Source organism: Leptonychotes weddellii, unplaced genomic scaffold (genome assembly GCF_054177405.1).
Source record: "Leptonychotes weddellii isolate Sample4059 unplaced genomic scaffold, ASM5417740v2 HiC_scaffold_8004, whole genome shotgun sequence".
NCBI lineage: Eukaryota > Metazoa > Chordata > Mammalia > Carnivora > Phocidae > Leptonychotes > Leptonychotes weddellii.
Window position 1 is genome coordinate 1 of NW_028050521.1, and position 7,056 is coordinate 7,056.

Sequence of the window (7,056 nt, forward strand, 5' to 3'; positions counted from 1 at the left end):
TTGCAAATGGCAAGATCTCATTCCTTTTGATGGCTGCATAATATTCCATTGTGTATATATACCACATCTTCTTTATCCATTGAAGTGGGTTTCTTGTAGGCAGCAGATAGTTGGGTCCAATCTATGACTCTCTGTCTTTGAACTGGTGGATTTAGACCATTTATAAAACTTAAAATAATTATTGACATCTTAGGGTTTATGGGCCCAGACTATTTTTTACTCATAGAATTCATTATATATCCTTATTCATTCAGCAATAACCACAAAACATAAGTCAGATTCCTTCCTTCCATCCTTCTTTCCTTCCTATCTTCCTTCCATCCATCCTTCAGAGCTTCTCACAGCATGACAGCTGGGTCCTGAGAGAAGCATTTCCAAAATGTAAGCATTTCAGGAGGCCCATGTGGAAATTGTAAGCCTTCTAAAGACTTAGCCTCGGGTCTTAAGTTCTAGAAAGTCACTTCTGCCACATTCTGTTGGTCACAGGCCCAACCCAAATGTAGTGTGGGAGGCGACTACACAAGAGCAGGATCACTGAAGGCCTTCTTAGAGTCTGGCTACCACTATCACTCATTCATATGCTAGAGTTGAAATCAGAGTCATGGGTATAACTCAGACCGTATCAACTAGCTAGTCACTCTGAGACTCAACTTTCTCATTTGTAAATTGAGGAGCCTGCAGTAGATGACCACTTAGGTCCCTTCTGACTCTATGATTCTTCATTTGTTTCTCAGAGTGTCTTTATATCTTTTTTCCCCTGCCTTACTGAGGTATAGTTGACAGTCTAAAATTGTGTATATTTAAATTATGCAACTTGATGGTTTGATAAATGTATACTTTGTGAAATATTGACCATAACCAGGCTACTTGACATATCCATCACCTTACATAGTTACCATTTTCTTTCTCTTCAGATGCATTTCTTAACGTGTTTATTAGCATATTACTATTTTACCTCTGTGTAAAAGGAGACTTAAGCATTGTTACAGTAATCTCTGAACTACTCTAAAGCTCAGTTTGGCAAACTAATGCAGTTACCATTGGTTCCAGAGGTAGCCAATATCCAATATTAGAGTGCCTATAGATTATTTTAGCTATAGTGAATGGATCATTAAAGAAGCTAGAAATCTTATCTCAGTTGAGCAGTAGCAAAGCAACTTAACATTGGCCAGATTATTTCACAGAACTCTTCTTTCTGAAAAAAATGCAAATCTGCCAATTAGGGCTTTTCCCTTCCAACTTATATACATTTGATTATAAAGGTAATCAATCAGATTTTAGTTTGTAATTTATCTATTGTTATAAATTGAGCCTTGCTAAGCCTACCCAAACTTCCATTTTACCTGAATAACTTTCCCCCCAAAAAATCATAACTTGTTTTAAAAATAGTAAGACGTGAGTAGGACCACATCCTGTTGTGTTACCTAAGGTTCCTTGTACCTCCCAATCTGTACCAATATCCTGACTTAAACTCAGTCTTGTCATAGTCAGCATTAGAATAAACTGAGAGTTTATTCAGATATTTTAGACAGAGTCCCCATTCATTTGAGTGACTCCTTCCCAAGGGGAACACTTTGAAAGATAATACTCATTTACTTTAGTTCAGGTATTTTGAGGGGTTTCTTTACTATATACTCACACGTTATATATGGTCTTTTAAAATTATTCCTGACAGTTGTAATTCACTGTTATGAGGTAAAGTATATGTGGTTTATGGATTTCACGTCATAGTCATCAATGTACTGTATGCCTTTGGCTCCCAGTGGCATAGTCTTCTTGAAGCTGTGTCAAATGTTTATTTTCATGTTTATGCTCCTATACTGGAATGGGGGACAGAAACCTTCTTTTATTCATCTTTGCATCCCCTGTACTTGGCATCCTATAGATACACAGTAAGCTTATTGAATGAATTGGGGCTGGTATATGGGAGAGACTGATCTTTGGCCCTAATTACATCATAGTCCTGTATTGATAGATTAAATGAGGATTCTTGCTCTATGATAATGGATAGAATAATAATGAATGGAAGTTATTTTGGGCAGCATTGCTTAAAATTCATTTCATTGACAATACTAAAGCTTTCAAAAAACTTTTTACAAGTATACATTTTGACTTACCATGCTTTTGATCTTACTCTTCGTATTCATTTCATCTTGTTTAATTCCTATAAGCTATTCTCAAGGGAGGTCCATAAGGAAGAAATACGAATCCTGTACCCAGTGAAATGTGCCTCTCACTGATTTTTCACATGTATTCATACTAACCAGATACATAAAAATAATACATAAAAACAGTGATTAAATATCTAGGTATAGTATGATTAGCAGTGAAGTAAAGTCATGATCCTGTGTCTAAAGTTTTCATCCAGTGTCTTGTTAGTAAAAGAAGTTCACCAGTGGGTTTTCACCTGAGAAAATAGATGTGGATAGAGAGCATCCTTGTGTATTATGATTCTGATTTTTTTTTTTTACAATGTGAGTTATTACAAAACTATTAGGGAAAGGAAGAACGTACTGGGACTTACTAAAGTTTCTATTAAAATATAATATGATTACCATTAAGTTATGTCTTTCCTTTTTATTTTATGTGAGCTAAGGTAATAAAGCTTATTAGTAAAAGTTCGGAATTTATACCCATTTAACCAAAGGTATTTGACCAAACACTATGGAGATAAATGTTTAAATGATCTTTGTGTCTCTGAGAATAGTTTAAGGAGATAAAGCTTCCTACCACCTTAGGAAAAAGACTGATTTGAGGGACAACATCTGACACTAATTTATTTACCCTCCTACTGATTGGTTTCTCAGTGATTGATTTGATTTTTTCTTTTATGTTTTGATATTTTACAGTTCAGCTTTGAATGATGTATTTTAAGTCCAGAAATACCATCCAGAATAAATATTCTTGGGTTTAATTTTGTTGTGTCTGTCTTCAGGAGGAATAGGCAGAAGTCAGATTCAGACGGGTGCCAGGCTGGTAATTTGGCTCAAAGTGCATGGGGAGAATAATCTCTCTCCTAAAATGAAGCACAAGGATAAGTAATAACTTTTTATGCATGATAAGCATCAAAAATATGAACCTGCTGGTCTTTGCTTTTCATTTTTCTTTACCTCTGTCTTTCAGTGAGAACCTCCTGCAGTGTGCACATGATGTGATCAATATCTCAATAACTTTTTTCATGCAGTAATTATCTCCATGTGATATTATCTGAACACTGTTTTTCTTTATTACTCAGAAGATGCAGGAGATATTTATATAACCAGCTGATCTCATTTTGGATAAAGGTGCTTTGTGACAGCAGGAAAAATAGTTTATTTTAAATAGCCTTTTTAAATAAATGCTCTATGAAAAGCTTTTCCAGTTAATTTTCACTTAGCATGAGAGGGTGATTACCAAACGATTTAAAACTTGTACTTTGAATATTTAACAGTACGATAGTCATTCTTTCTAACTTCTAATAATCACAATTTAAATTAAAATATCGAACTTTTTTTTTCAGATTTCATACATTCCTATTTGATTTTTTTTTTTTTTATGAGGAATTCTTAATCTCAGGAAACAAACTGAGGGTTGCTGGAGTGGTAGGGGGTGGGAGGGATGGGGTGGCTGGACGATATTCAAACTATTTTTAAAAAATATTGAACTACTTAACATACCTATAATTTTTTCCTGATTCCTCTAACTCATTTTAGATATTTACAGAGGGGTGAGCTAAACACATAAGTTCTACTATCTCTGCTTGTCTCACGGAGATTTTCATTATAGGCAGAGATCCTGCAAGAGTCCCGGATGATGATCCCAGATTGCCAGCGCAGGTTGGAAGCAGCACATACTGATCTTCTGCAGTTATTAGTAAGTAAATTCTTCTCTGTGTTCTGTTTAAATGTTCTTTCAGTCTAATACATAGAAGGCCAAAATCTTAAGTATTCAACGCTGTAAACTAGTTAGGGACATATTTTGTTCACTTGCCCTGTGTATCAGTATATTTTAAAATAATTATTAGAGATTGTGTTTTAATTAACCTCCAGTAGAAGTACTGTAACGAGCATGTTTATTCTGTTTATTTAAACTCAGTTAATTAAATATATTTGAGTTATTATGATAGATATTCAGAACACTGACATTGTCCAGCAGTATCTTGAAATATTTAGTATTTATACATAAAGATCTTTTGTTGGCACATTAAAGATAAGTAGACTATTTAAAATTTTAAAAGATCCAAATGTTTCAAATGAATTTGGGCCCTTATGAAAAGGATCTGGAATTCTTTTAGAGTCAAACTCTACTCAGTTTGAGAGGAAAAAACACCTTGTCATATAGGCAGTGCTTTCATATTTACTTGGAGCTGGATAACACTGTTACCGTACTTGCTAATAAAATGCCTTGTGATACAGTGGCAGAATCATTTTATAAAAGATTCTAAAAACAATTAAAAGTCCTCTTATTTCTTTCTTAACAGAGATAACTGCATAATACTATATTCAAGCCAGTTGTTCTTGCTGTTTGATGGTAATTTGGTGGATTCTAACATTTCCTTTACCAATCTCATTTTATGTTTCTGTTTCTTGAGCTAATATTAACTAGCTACTAGCTGTCTCATGATTCATAGTTGTGCCTTCTATAACAAAAATCTTGTGAGGCTTTCTCAGGATGATTATATGTATTCTTTGAAAAAGAATGACATTTGTTTTCCCACCAAAATAATATTAGGACTATATCTGTAAGAAAAAACAAAGAGAGTTATGTTCACATTTTACTTGAATTTTGACACAGAACTCCATGTTTAGATATAGGAACCTTTTAAAGTCAGGATAACTCTCCTTCACAGCCAAAAATAAAGCTGTGGTTTTGAAATAAAAGATAGAAATAATTACTATATTAAAATACTGAGACAGCGCACCATTTTTATTTCCTGACAGTTTAAACGCTTTTTTCTCTCATGAATCTAGTAGCTGAAAAGGTAATAGAAATTGCTTGAAAAAAATAATACTGTCTTTGGATGATGTATTTGTGTGTATGGATGTATTCAACAATATTTCTACCCTCAAAGAGCTTACACTTAGTAACAGAGAACAGAGACATGTTTAGGTGTAATACAGAGGTTTAAGAAATTTTTGCCTATAGTCTGAGGTAAGCAAATTCTCACTCCTTTTGCTTTAAATTTTCATATTAAAGAAACACACATACTTTATTCCCTCTGCTCTGTAACTGTATATCTCCAGCTTTTATTGACCTGACACGAATAACTGATCATAGCTTTACTTACTTAAGTAAAAATCAAACAAAAGTTCATATGCAGAATAACTTAGATGATATTATTTCATTTATCTCTTAGCATAGTAGTATATTAGTAAGAGCTTCATGTATAAAGAAAGTATCAAGGAAAAACTCAGTCTTTAAATACAAAAAAATAAAAGGTGTTAGCATTTTGTTTCCTTGTAGTATGATACATAATATTCATTAATAAGCAGACAGTTCAGTTTTCTGATTCAGAGATTATACTTAATCTCTGGTGTGACACCACTAGCCATTTTTGTCATTGTGGGTAGTTGTAGGATTATTGTGGTCTGAATGTTATATATGTAACATTTTAGTAAAGCATCATTTTTAATTTTTAGTCCATTAATAATAATCCTTTTTGTATGGTGACATGTTGACAAAATGAGAATATTTTTTTTTCATTTTTCTGAGTTTTTTATTTACTTAATGCTAATAGCTTTAGATAACCCTGTTTTTCACTTATTCTGTGAGAATGCTATACAGTGAAAAAAAACCTGTTATTTCTTCTCTTACCTATAAAGAAAGAACAAAACTGTGTGAAATTATACACTATTTGGATGAGGTTTGGAATCCTTTTTGTTATAATTTTTGAGCTCTTTATATTGGTTTGTAATATTTGAGTAAATAACAGCACTGAAGTTTGAGAAGGATAAATCTAATTTTTATTATATTTCATTTCAGGAGAGTGAAAAAGACTTGGAAGAAACTGAGGAATATAAGGAAGCACGTTTAGTATTGGATTCAGTGAAGTTAGAAGCCTGAAGTTTTTCTCTGCAGGGTGTTTTTTGCATTAAATCTTGGGATCCATTCCACAATTCATTATTTTTGACCCACTGCTGTATGTTCAAGTAGTATGAGAATGTGATTCTTTTTATGCAGTTGCATATATTTTTCTTTGCCTAATTGAATGTGTCAAATAAATGAGTTCGTCTAATAAGATTGTTTATTTCATACTTTACGAAATATTTTTAATTAACCTTTTATCATTAAATCATAGACATTTTTGACAGAGAATTAAAATCTGTTAGGTTCTCTTTGAAGTCTAGGTATTTTGCTTTATAAGTCTGGATTGAATTAAAAATAGGACACCTTTATTTTTAGATAAAAATCCAAATTTTGAACAGTTTATTCTGAATAGGGTACAACTCCCTCAAAAGAAAGGAAGAACTTCTCTGTGAATAAGGCCTCACATATTTATCCCTTCACAGTCAAGTCTAACATTTCCATTACTGTTAACTAATGGAAACATTTAAATCTTTTTCCAGAAAGAGATTTATACAAAAAACATCAATGATTTAGATCTTCAAATAAGATTCTTATGAACAAAGAATTGACTTGTATTTTAAAGGAATAATAATGGTGTACTGGGAAATGTTTAACAGATCTTCAGAATGGAAGGGGAGCATCTTACTTCTGTGGTATAAATATTCCTGCTGTGACTAATTTCAAGCTACTAACATGACATCACTGAACCCAAGGTTGGGAAGATATGAGCCAGCTCCAGCATACACTGTCCATAGCCAAACCTGGATAATCTTGATTGACTGGAAAAGATTATCATTTTATCACAAAGTATTTTTCCAATACAGTTGTAAACCAATTAATTACCTAGTCATTTGAGCTTATTTTCTTAAAAATACATGACGGCTCATTTAGTTTTCTTATATTTCTTGAAAATGTGTATAAGCCTTGTATCATCAGCCTACCATGAGCAGTGATCTAATGAACTAAAATTATTTTTTTTTATATTCTTATGTTAATCCCCATACATTACAT

General features: G+C 32.7%; 1 long non-coding RNA gene across 1 annotated transcript; it reads left to right on the forward strand.

Moving 5' to 3' along the window:
* The first annotated feature begins 41 nt into the window (after positions 1 to 41).
* LOC145719886 (uncharacterized) lies at positions 42 to 6,217 on the forward strand. The gene is made up of 2 exons (XR_014142664.1): positions 42 to 3,852; positions 5,962 to 6,217. It is a non-coding gene; the product is annotated as an uncharacterized LOC145719886 (long non-coding RNA).
* Positions 6,218 to 7,056: the final 839 nt, after the last annotated feature.